We start from the raw sequence: 13223 nt of genomic DNA, 5'->3' as shown, positions 1-13223 counted from the left end.
AGGTGAAGAAAGGGATACCAGGGTATGACCAGAAGTTTCAGACACACCGCATTTTCATGATGTCTTTACTTACAGAAGGAAGGAGTTCTTTGAACTAGCAAAACAATAGGTTGTCATGTCATGTGATCATAGGTCTTAAAGCCTGAGATGCTTTAGGGGATCACCTGGTGCAACTCCCACTCAAGGTATAAAAGGCAGAACCACATTTTATAGGCCGTCTCAAAGCTCTTGGGAGCCCAAGGCTCACTTGCTTGTTCTTGCCTCCTCGGCACCTAAAACAGTACCTGACATATAATAGAGACTCAATAAAACTTGTTGACTAAGTGTACACATGTTTCTCAATTCTATTTCCTCATTGTTTGGGAATTTCTGGGTCTGTTCCATTAAAAACATGAGTTAGAAATCATTTGGGGCTCCATTTGACAAGGAATGTTAGGAATCTTCTGAAGCAACTTAAGGAAGAGCTTTTATGAAAGGGGACAGAGTGAAAGAGATGCATCATCCATCTTTCAGTCAGAATGGATTTCATGTAAAACCCTGGGCAGAGTTGGCCCTCCTGCTTCACAAGTCTCTGTGCTGTGACTTCAGCCCCTCTCATCCAAAAATGTCTCCCCCTTGGCCTATGCAGAGGCCTGAAATTCCACCACTAATCATTCCTTCGGGTGAATTGAAGCCCCCTGTAAGTCAGTTATGTGAAAGGGCACTGTGACCCATCAGGTCACTCTTAGTTAACAACACCTTCTAGAAGACATTTCTGTATGACTGCAGCAAGCAGAGGCCTGAAAAACAGGAACAACGAGAAGCCAATTCTTTTAATTGTGGGGAGGAGCCCAGATCCTAGGGAGCTGCCAAAAAGGGCAGGCCAGGGCGAGGGGAGAAGGTGAACAGAAACAGCCCAGCCCAACCAAGAGGCAGCCTAAGGACGCTGGACACAAGGCAAGTGGGGTGGGTGTGGGGGACGGGGACGAGAGACCCAGGTTCACAGTTTCAACCCCCCTCACCTCCCAGATGGTAGTAGGTGCTAGAGAAATATTTGTTGAAGAGATCAGTGGCGTGTGATATCTATTTAATTTATTTAACAAATGTTTATATCATGCTTACTATGTGCCAGGCACCATTCTAAGTGCTTAACAAGTATTAACGTGAATTTAACCAGGGCAGTAGCTTTGTCAAAAAATCACAGTTTGAGAGCCACCTTCACCAGATTCTAGCTGTGTGACCTTGGGCCAGTGACTCATGACTTCTGAGGCTCATTTCTATCACCTATAAAAGGGGTACCATACTAGTCGTACCTCAGAGTCATTGTGAAGACTTATCTAGCTAACAGCCATAAAGGCACTTTATAAACTGTGAAATGTTATGCAGTTTTACGTACCTTGTGGACTCTGGAATTGGATGACTTTGGTCAAGTCCGTGTTGCCAATCTATTAGCGGCATGACTGTAGGCAAGCTGCTTTCTCTCTCAGTGATTCCGTGTTCTCCTCTATAAAACTAGGATGAACAATAGGCTGTACGTCATAGAATTGCTGTGAGAACTTAAAAATGATGATAAAAATAAAGCACCTGGGGCAACAATCTGGAGTGAATGCACCATGAATGGTACATACCTCTGCTCTTTTAAAACTCACAGCCTTACAGAGTAGGTATTATTACTGCTATTGTCCTTATTTTCCAGGGGAGAACGTAGAGGGACAAAGAGGTTGAATCACTTGCCCAGTGCCACATCTAGGGAGTGATAAATCTGGGATTCATAGACAGGTCTATTAGACCTGGGCGTTTTTGTGGTTGCCTAAAGCAAATGTTCTCCCTGTCCCTAAAGACACGCCAGAAATGCTTAAGGGAACTCTTGAGCAAAAGAAAAAGGATTTAAAAAGTCAAAAAAGAAAGAGAGGTGACAAGTACCTGATTTTTCCTTATGTGCTAAGCTGTTGCAAAAAGGAAATACAAACATTTAAACGCAAGTGCTGGCGACTGGAGAGGCTCCCAGAAAAGATCTGCTCCCACCTCCTGCCCATGTAGGCACAGTATAGCCTGACAGATTATGAACCAACTCATCTCCTCTCTCTCCTGGGCCGTGACCCAAACCTTGCTATCTTATTGTATAAATTTTATGCATTTTCCATCTTAACTAAGCACTTATCAAGCACCGTGGCCATAACTTTTGCAGTTTGAGGTGCAACAGCAAAACTGGCATGAATTTCTTTTCCCTTTTTCACATTTTCACAGATAGAAGATTCATTTTTAGCATAAATCTTAGCAACCTCAACATATGATTTTTTTTTTTCCTTTCCTTATTAAGTAAAGAACTTTCACCTTTCCACTTAACGGAAGCACTTAGGGTTTCACTTTGCCGTACCCAAATTGCCGACATCCCTACTCTTGCACTTTGGGGCCATTAGTATGTAAAATAAGAGTGACTTGAACACAGGCACTGCAATATTGTGACAGTCAGTCTTATAACCGAAATGGCTACTAAATGACTAATGGGCAGGATACGCTGGACAAAGGGAGGATACACGTCCCAGGTGGGACAGAGCCAGGCAGCATGAGATTTCATCACACAACTCAGAACAGTGTGCAATTTAAAACTTATGAATTGTTTCTTTCTGGAATTTTCCATTTAATATTTTTGGGCCACAGTTGACATGGGTATCTGAAACCACAGAAAGTGAAACTGTGGGTAAGGGGAGAACTACTGTATTGAAAATGATGGGTTCACAAGATGGAAAGGCCCTGAGTCCCTGCACCACCCCCTAGAGAGGTGCTGCCTACTCATCAGTATCGCCCAGCTGAAACTTAACATGAGAAAAAAAAAAGAGCTCACTTTGTTGGTTAAACCATTATATAGTTTGGGTCTCTTTGTCCCAGCAGCTAGCCTGACTAACCAGTGCAGGAAGGAGGAGGAAGAAGAGCTTTTTAGCATCCCTGACTATTGGCCACCTAACCTCTGCCTAAATCCTTCCAGTGGTGGGGAATTCATTTCTTCCTGAAGTATTTGTTCACTCCTCATTCACTCTTCGTTCAGTCAGTCAACTACTGTGTTCTGGTTTGGTTTGGTTTGGTTTTTACTGAGGTATATGGTACTAAATATATACATATATGTATATTTCAGGTGTCCAACACAGTGATTCACAATTTTTAAGGGTTATACTCCATTTATAGTTATTATAAAATATTGGCTATATTACCTGTGTTGAACAATATATTCTTGTACCTTATTTATTTTATACATAGGAGTTTGTACCTCTTAATCCCTTAACCCTATCTTTCCCCTCCCACCTTGCATCTCTCCACTGGTAACCACTAGTTTGTTCCCTATACCTGCGAGTCTTTTTGTTATATTTACTAGTTTGTTTTATCTTTTATATTCCACATATAAGTGATATCTGACTTATTTCACTTAGCATAATTACCCTCTAGGTCCATCCATGTTGTTGCAAATGGCAGAATTTCATTCTTTTTTATGGCTGAGTAGTATTCCATTATGTATATATATGTATGTGTACATACACACATACACACACCACATCTTCTTTATCCATTCATTTGTTGGTGAACACTTAGGTTGCTTCCATTGGCAATTGTAAATAATACTGCTATAAAAATTGGGGTGCATGTATCTTTTCAAACAAGTGTCTTTATTTTTTCAGATATATGCCCAGGAGTGGAATTGCTGGTTCATATAGTAGTTCTATTTTTAGTTTTTTGAGGAAACTCCATACTGTTTTCTACAGTGGCCACACCAATTTATATTCCCACCAACAGTATACAAGGCGTCCCTTTTCTCCACATCCTCTCCAACATTTATTATTTGTGTTCTTTTTTATGATAGTTATTCTGACAAGTATGAGGTGATATTTCATTGTGGTTTTAATTTGCGTTTCTCTGATGATGAACACTGTTGAGCATTTTTTCTTGTGCCTATTGGCCATCTGTATGTCTTCTTTGGCAAAATGTCTATTCAGATATTCTGCTTATTTTTTAATTGGGTTATTTTTTTTAATGTTGAGTTGGATGAGCTGTTTATATATTTTGAATATTAACCCCTTAGCAGTCATACTGTTTGGAAATATTTTCTCTCATTCAGTAGGTTGTCTTTTCATTATGTCAGTGATTCCCTTTGCTATGCAAAAGCTTTTAAGTTTAGATCCTGTTTATTTTTGTTTTTATTTCCTTTCCTTTAGGCGACAAACCCCCAAAATATTGCTATGATTTATGCTAAACAGTGTTCTGCCTATGTTCTCTTATAGGATTTTTATGATTTCAGGCTTTACATTTAGGTCTTTAATCCATTTTGGGTTTATTTTTGTGTATGGTGTTTGAGAATGTTTTGATTTCATTCTTTTACATGTAGCTGCCCAGTTTTCCCAGCACCACTTATTGAAGATACTGTCTTATCTCCATTCCATATTCTTGCCTCCTTTATCATAAATTAATTGATCATAAGTGCATGGGTTTATGTATAGGCTATCTTGTTCCATTGGTCTATAATTCTGTTTTTGTGCCAGCACCATACTCTCTGGATTACTGTAGCTCTGTAGTATAGTCTGAAGTCAGGGAGCATGATTCCTCCAGCTCTGTTTTTCTTTCTCAAGATTGTTTTGGCTATTCAGGGTCTTTTATGTTTCCATATAAATTTTAAAGTTATTTGTTCTAGCTTTGTGAAAAATGCCATTCATAATTTTGATAGGCATTGAATTGAATCTGTAGATTGCCTTGGGTAGAATTAATGTTTATTGAGTTCCTACTATGTGCGAGGCCTTGTGCTAGGCACTGGGGAAGCAAGGATGAATAAGGCACAAGATCTCTACCCTCATGAAGATTATGGCCCAGACTGATGGACAGAAACCAAACAAGTGAGCAGGAGTAGGCACAATGTTTATTGACTTTGATAAGTAACTTGAGGGAAATAAGCAGGTTGATGGCACAGAAAAACTGAGGTAAGAGCAAATGTCATGGAGGAAGAGAGGGGGAGGAGTTCGTGAAAGTCTTCTCTGAAGAGGCAACTGAGACCAGACACAACTGGCAGATATCCCTTATAGTTAAAAAAAAAAAACTCAAAAACAAACAAAAACACCTTGAGATTTCTGTTGTTGTTGTTTTGCTTATGTTAACAGGAAGATAAGTCTCCTTTAGTTCCACATTGGGTTCTAATTATATAGTCTGGGGTCCCAGAGAAATCTATTTTTTCCTGTTTCCAATTGATAGCTTCTCCAGCATCCAGCATTTGCAGACAGCTGTCACATCTCTCCTATCCCCACAAGTCCCTCCTGCCCCTAGACCCCTTCAAGCAGCCCCCACAGGGTTTGGAGCTCCAGACACATGCTGCAATTATTAAGAACAGCCAGTAGCAGCAAGGATCCAGGTAAACAGGGGGTCCCAGAGACCCCCACTGTAGAGGCTATGTGGACCCTCCCAACATCTTGGGCATAACTGGTCCAACTCCCATGACATTGCTTGTTCATTTCCCTAGGGCTGCTGCTAACTGCTGGCTCCCATCAGGCATTAATTCTCTGACATTGAGTGGGAGCAGGCTGGGTTAGAGCCTTCAAGGGCTCCCGCTGGAAGCCTTCTCTCTCCCTTGAAAACAATTTATTTTTTCGATGTTAAAATCATGTCCCTCCCCCCTGGTTTGAATACCAGAACAAACCCAGCTGTCCCCATAGCTGGGCCCAAACCACAGGCGTGTGGCTGGAGAGCCAAAGAGGCAGCAGGAGAAGCTGCTCAGAGTCTTGCTCCTCCAGATTCCTGCTGGGCTCCACTCAGGAGGCAGGGAGGCTGTGTTCTGCAAAGGCCCAGCCTCCCCTTCTTCAGAATTAATCAGGACAGCATCTCAAGGGCAACAAGTCTGCCCTTCCCCCTGGGGGCTCACAGAAAGCAGAGGCCTATGCAAGCTCCTAGGGCCTCTGGGTTAGCTGATACCCCCTTCCCTACCTGCCAGGAATGGTCTCCAGCAGCTCCCAGGGCTCCCAGAGAATCAAAAGGCTGAGGCCTGAGACCCAGGCAGTGTCCACAACTGTTTTCTTTGCTTGATTTGGAGATAAAAACAACTGCTGCTTCTTGCTTTCTCACACTTTACACTGAGGTCACTTGGGGCAAGACTGAGTCAAGGCTTCCAGAAGGTCTGGTAATAGCGTGGAAGCAAACTGTGGCGCTATTAGCACAGGACACACTCTACCCAGCCCCCTCCACAGCAGGGGAATTAGAGCAGCATCACATGGCTTGCAAAACTGGCCTTCAGTGGCCTTCACACCACTTTGTCCACTTCCTGGGGTCTCCTCCACTCAGCTTGACCTGTAGATATGGTTTCCTCTGACTCATATCACCTCCCTCCCCTACACCCTACCCCACCATGCTTAGGGCTGGAGGTAGGGTGAGGTAAGTGAGGCACCCTGTGTGCAAAACTGAAGGAGGCAATCACTCTCTAGGTCATGCAAATTCAGTGTTTTTTGCAACTTGGATACCTCATTCCCCCCATCCTACTGCAGGTCCTGCACATGCCACCTAAACCTGGTCCCTGAGGATATATTTCATCTCTCTGATCTCTCTCATACTCCATCCATTAGAAAGACTCTATACATGGCTTCACACTCCCATGTAAAAGATCAAGTCCAGCTTGGAGAGGTCTTTTTGTTTATTTTTTGGCCAGATAGTGCTTTAATTTTTCTGTTGTTGTTGTCAAAACTTAAAATTCAGAAGAGTTGCAATGAAAAAAAAAAAATCCTCATTTCTAGCTTCTTTTGAAAACAAAGAAGATATGGCCCCTCCGGCTGTACTGGAGCCATAGGTGCCTCTTTAGGCCCGTTGGTCATGGCCTGTACTCTCCAGACTCCCAGAGCCCCACCTGTGCCAACTCACCATTCATACTGCCTTTTTAGCCCCCATAGGCATTTGAGGTTGAACCTCTGATCTAAAGACAAAGTGCAGACCTAAAGTAGCTTGTCTCTTATGGGGCAATTCTGGCAGCAGTGACTGGCCAGGGTGGAAGACTGGGGCAGGAAGGAAACAGGGAAGATTTCCTGATGTCCTTGAACTTACACCATGGAAGCAAGTCCCCATTCCACCTGCCAGGGTGCAGAAAAGACTAAAACCTGCAGTCTGGGGGAAGAAACATGTTATGTGACAGCATCAGATGAGCTATGTAGACAAAGGGACTAAGCTTGAGTTGAAAACAGCACTGACCAAGGGTCGGGAGGCCTGCCTGAGTATCCCACATTTGCCCCTGACTTCCATGTGATGTTGGACACAACCACCCCTGAAGCCTCAGATTCCTCATCTCTTAATAAGGAGAGTCGGGCTGGATTATCTCTGAGATCCTTCCCAGCTCTAATTCTCTTGAATGTAATACTGTTCTTCAGTAGAATTATTCTTGTAAAAGAGAATCTCAGAACATTGTTTGGGCCAGCTTAAAAGAGCAATTGAGCAGAGATCAGAAACTACATTTCATTGATAGCATGGAATTTTGCAAGTTTCACAGTGCTCTACTTATCCTTTCCTAAGTTCTCTGATTCTGCAGAGAATGTACACTTAGAGGAGCTCAAATAATAGCCTGACTCAGCAATCTCTTGCCTTAACAACCGCTTGTCTGCTTGAAAATTCACTAGGTGTGAAATCTAGTTTGCTAAAGGCTGTGTCTCTACCTTGAAGATGTTGGAGGAGAAGAAAGCTCCCTGTCCACCTTGTGGGAGGAAATCAAAGTGGAATTCAGTGCAGCAGGCATTAATAAGTATCTAAGCAGCACTCTGTGCAGTGTGGACTGGGGGAGGAGACCAGGAAATACAATGAGGAGTAAAGCCCAGTCCTTGTCCTTGAGGAGATTACAGTAGGGCAGAGAGGTCAACACAATATCCACAGAATCCAAGTGCACAACAGAGTAAGATAAAAGTCTTTCAGAGTTATAAAGTGCTAGGAAGAGTCAAAAAAGGAAGGAGTTACACAGGCTTAGCAGGTGAAATTTAGATTAGTAGTGAAGAATGAATAGATGAGGATGGGCAGGAAGGAACAGAGCTTCAGTCACTTACAATGCTTCCTACTGCCTGCCATTGCCCTAGGCACTGGGATGTAAGGGTTAACAAGACAGGGACTTCCCCGGCAGTCCAGTGGTTAAGACTTCGCCTTCCAATATAGGGGACGTGGATTCGATCCCTGGTTGGGGAGCTGAGATCCCACATGCCTTGGGCCAAAAAAACAAAACATAAAACAGAAGCAATATTGTAACAAATTCAATAAAGACTTTTAAAAATAGTCCACATTAAAACAAACAAACAACAACAACAAAAAACAGGATTAACAAGACAGGAAGGAGCCCTGCTTTTATGGCACTTACTTTCTAGTGGGGGACTTAGACAAGTACCAAATACATAAGATAATTTCAGATATTGTTGAATACTATAAAGAATATGAAAGTGATTATTATAGATGGTGATTGAAAGATGGACAGTGAAGACCATTCTGAGGAGGCACCAGTCGAGCTCTGTCATGAGATGGTCTGGAGAAGAGCGCCCCAAGTCATTTCCAAACATTGCACATCGCCAGTATCCCTGGAGGACATAAATGCCCCCAGATGGGAACTGATACAGACCCTGCTATGGCTAACACCATAAGGCTACTGGGGCTGACTTGGGTCTTTCTTAAACCAGGAATCCTGCATCCAAAAATGGTTTTAGCCACCATATTAGGGGCAGCATGAATTGGTCCCTGACAGAGAAAAGACAAGTACCCTCTTACAAAATGTTCTCTGGCATACCAGGCTTCTTCTATAGCCCCTGGTTCACTACTTGAGTGAAAGTAATATGGAGTAAGGGGCAAAGAGTGATGGAGCCTAGTGGTAGGTGGGATGTTCCATTCCAGGGCTATTAGCCCCCAGACAAAGGGCAAGACAAAAGCTCCGATTTGCCCTTTTTAGTGCTAGGACAAGCCTCCTGCAATCCTGGCTTGAGATGGACATGGCAGCATCAGGAATTTATTTCAATCATCCCTGTTGTTTAAGGTAGAGGTTTCATAGCTATGTTGATCTATGTCTTTATTTTTGTTGTGCTTTTTAAAGGTTGCAAGAGGGAGAAACAAAGTATGATTTGATTCAACAGATATATAACAAGCACCTACCTTGTCTTCACTATATCAGTTTTCTCATGGGCACAATAAAAGGCACAGTGGGGTAGAATCCCCAGGTGCATTTGAGGAATTACAAGTCCTGGATATGGCTGGAGTGTGGGTTCATGTGGGACCCCAAAAGTGCCAGGCTGCAGAGGAAGACCAAAGCCAGATCTTTAAGCGTCTTGAATTTTAAGTTCATCCTATAAGGCACAGATAATAGGGAGCCATGGGAGACTCAGAAGCAGGGAAGTATCACTGTGAGACTTATGCTGGGAGATAGGCAGGATATAGATTTTCTATGTGCAAAGAGTGAAGAGTCTGAGGACTCACCCTCCTAGTCAGTACCTGAGGGGCTAATATTCACCTTCAGCAGAGTTGACCTTCTGAATTTTTTCCCAACCCCGTGTCTCCACCTTTTGGCATGGCTCAGTATGAGGGGTACAGGGGCGAGAGTCAGGAGCCTCCCTGGGAACACAAGCTCTGTCCAGCAGTTGCTCCATTGCTCAGGATGGATTCCAGCCCCCAAGGGTCATGAGGCCTTGACCCTGGAAGGAGCGGGAGATGAAGCTGCCTCGGTGTGGCTCAGAAAACAGATCCAGGCTTGGCAGCACTTGAGAGCAGCTGGGAAACTTCATACCAGGTTTTGCTTTGTTTTGTTCACAGGCCCCCAGAGTAAGCTGCAGGAATAGGCTTCTGCGGGCTTGGATCCCCCATTGCTCCCCAGCTCCCACAAGCTGCCGAGGGCCTTTCCTGGCTTGGAGCCACACCCAACTCCTCATCAGCATGGTCGTTTTCTTTCCAAGATTGAGCCTACCTCCCACAGAGGGACCAGCGTTCACGGGGTCGGCTCCAGGCAGAGGTGCAGGGTGACTAGAGCTGTTAATGACCACCACCACCACAATACTCGTGATCTATCAAATGATTCTCACGTGGCAGACCTCAAGTTAAATATGTATCCTGTCATCTGATGGCCAGAAGAGCTTAATGAAGTAGGTACAAATATTTTCTTCATTTATCAGATAAATTGAGGCACAGAGAGCAACTTGTAGCTAGTATTTGGCAGAACCTAGATTCCAAGCTTGGTCGTGACTCCAAAGCTGGGGCTCTGTGCCTCCACCCCCCAATCTCCCATTTATTAGCGCTTCCCTTGGGCAGCTGCCCCTTCCACTACCCACCAAGTACCCATTGCCTTACAGCTGTATTTTCTCAGGTAAACATCCAGTTCTTCCCACATTCAGCCCCTTTCTCAGGGGAGACTCAGCTCTGCCTGAGAAAGCAATTTTCCAGGGTCACTTTTTCTGTGACCCCGGAAAAAGTCCTTTTAGGTGTCTGGGCCTTAGTTTGCTTATCAATAAAATGGGCATGCCCTGCCTTTTCTATAGTCAGTGCAGGGATTTAACCTTCTGCTCCTAACACCTCAGAAACCTGTTTTGGGCACATAATTGAAAGGTCTTATCATGTCAATGCATACGTGACTCACATAGTCAGAGGTTTGAGTATAGCCCCAGGCAGTGGGCACCCAGGAGGTGTCCACAAATAGACTGGAGTAACAGGTGTCTGCACCTGGGGGCAACTCTGACCCTGCCAGCTCTGCTGGCAAAGCTTGCTCTTGGCTCTTTCCACAGAGAGAGGTCACATTCCACAGCCCGGCAATCCAGCACCAGGAAGCAGGCCTGCCCAGACACAAGGAAAATGAACATTAAAGGAGCTCTGTTTGTTTATAAAAAGTTTATGAGCCTCCAAGTTCTCTTGTTTGTTGCCAAGGTGAGAGGACAGGGGAGGAGAGAAACTGGGTCCAAGGAAAGCATAGAGGATCTCCTTATTCTTAGCTGTTAAACGGAAGCACTGTCTCCCCCAGGCTGAGGCCAGTAGCTTTCCCTACAGGCTGGTTATGCACTGCTATGTTCGGAGTTCAGACTTGGGTCTGACAAACAGAAGCCTGGAAGCATCATTCTAGGACTCCTATCACATCTGCTGTATTCATTTCCTGCATTTGTTGTAACAGTACCCACAAGCTGGGTGGCTTAGAAAAATAGAAATGTATTGTTTAACAGCTCTGGAGGCTAGAAGTCCAAAATCAAGGTGGTGGCAGGGCCACATTCCCTCTGAAATGTATAGGAGAAAGATCCTTCCAGCCTCTTTTAGCTTCTGATAGTGTTACTGACTCTGGTCTGTGGACTCTTTAATCAACAGAAATTGATAAGGCCAGACAAGGAATTCAGGCAAGGCTTTATTGGGACCCATGCTACAGGATGAGGGAGCAAAAACAAGTAAGTGTTTCCTTTGTTCACTTCCTGAGGAGGGGTGAGCTGGTTCCTTAAATGGAAGGAGGGTAGGGGCAGGTGGGTGGGTTGGTCTGAAGGGGTGGCTTAGGTAGTCTGCCCACCCCCTTGGTGGTACTGTGTGCAGAGCTCATGTGTCATACCCTGCTTTCACTCCCAGCATCTCAGACATGACAGTTGGTTTGTGACCTTTTGTATCTTATTGTTCATAATTGCTCCAGCTGTGTATGCATGCAGTTACTTTTAGTCTCTTATAGTTTCTTTGTATTCTGTTGCTCGGAGGAGACGTTTGTCCAGGTGCAAGCCTTCTGGTAAAGGGTCCCAGGTCCCAGCCTATCTAAATAGCTCCAGAGATCCCTTGGCTTGTGGCATTATACCTCCAATCTCTGCTCCTCTACGGCATTCTCCCTGTATCTTCGCACCACCTTCCGTCTATGAACACCTGTGTCCAAGTTTCCTGCTCTTTTTCCAAATTAGGTCACATTCTGAGGTATAGAGGTTAAACTTTGACATATCTTCTTGGGGAGCACAATTCAGCCCCAAATGCCTGCCCTTCTCACACTGTAGGGAAAAAATGGCTCAAAAGATTTGGATTTGAGTTCTGTTATGCCCATAACTGGCTTCTTGGTTCTGACAAGTGATTTTCAACATCTTGCTGACTTGAGAGAATGATTAAATGAAATTATAGAAATCACTTACTTTATAGTTTGAAGTAACTTCTGAGATCATGCAACATTTCCCAAAGTACTCACGAGAGTATTAATCCTACAAAGTCCTCTTGGTGTAACAACGAGGACTGGTGCTATGAGTTCCTCTCAGAGATTCTCAACATGCGTTAACAGGCCAAAGGCCCTGAGAAGTCCTGCAGTAAAAATACCTTTGTGCCCCAGCATCTGCCACATTCATTTCATGATGGAACCCTGTTATTTAGATAATCTCTGGTAGCATTCTCTTGATCACTGATCGACACTTGGGAAATGCTCATCTAGATTAACATCTTTAGTTCATTAGAAAACCAGGACTTAAGACTTCAATCACCTCCTACATAAACTACCCCCAAATCCCAAATCCTCATTTTAGGCTCAGCTTTGAGGGGACCCCAAACTGAAACAGATCTTTGTTCCCCAGAATAAAAACAGCTTTATTTACATTTAAGTTTTTTTAATTTTTAAAAATTATTCTTAATAATTTTTAAATATGTACTCATTAGTAAATTTTCAAACAATGTGGAAAAGAATAAGAAAGATAAGTAAAGCTCACCTTAAATATTCCCACCCCAAAATACCTGCTAGTATGAGATCTTTATTGCTTCTGCCACATTTTGATTGCAGAAGGAGGTGAAGAGGCTTAGAAACTGGAATGGGAGCAGGACCCAGAATCAGTGAGTTCAGAAGCACATCCTGATGTTAGCTCTTGTTCAAATTTTACACGAGTCCCTTGGCCTCCTTGTACCTCAGCTTCCCCTTATCCCTTTAGGGAAAAATGTGTCTGTCTGTTGCAGAACCTGAAGATTGGTAACATTAATGGCCACCATTTTGGGGTGCCTAGTGGGTACACACAATATTATATTACCTGTTATTTCATCCAGGAAATTAACTTAATCTTCATATATACCCAAAGATGCAGGCAAGATCATTGAGGCTTTGAGAATTTAAGTGACTTTCTTAAGGTCCTACAGCTGGTCACAGCAACAGGGTCAGAATTTGAACCCAAATCTGCCTAACCCTGGAGCTTTCTACATAACCACAACTCTACACCACATGTTGCAGACATCAGTTGTGTTTTGTGACTTCTTGGCTCCTGTTAAATGTTTTTGCTATGTTTGGGATAATTTTACCCCTGTGC

The sequence above is a fragment of the Hippopotamus amphibius genome, chromosome 1 (genome assembly GCF_030028045.1).
Source record: "Hippopotamus amphibius kiboko isolate mHipAmp2 chromosome 1, mHipAmp2.hap2, whole genome shotgun sequence".
Taxonomy (NCBI): domain Eukaryota; kingdom Metazoa; phylum Chordata; class Mammalia; order Artiodactyla; family Hippopotamidae; genus Hippopotamus; species Hippopotamus amphibius.
This window is presented reverse-complemented; position numbering follows the sequence as displayed.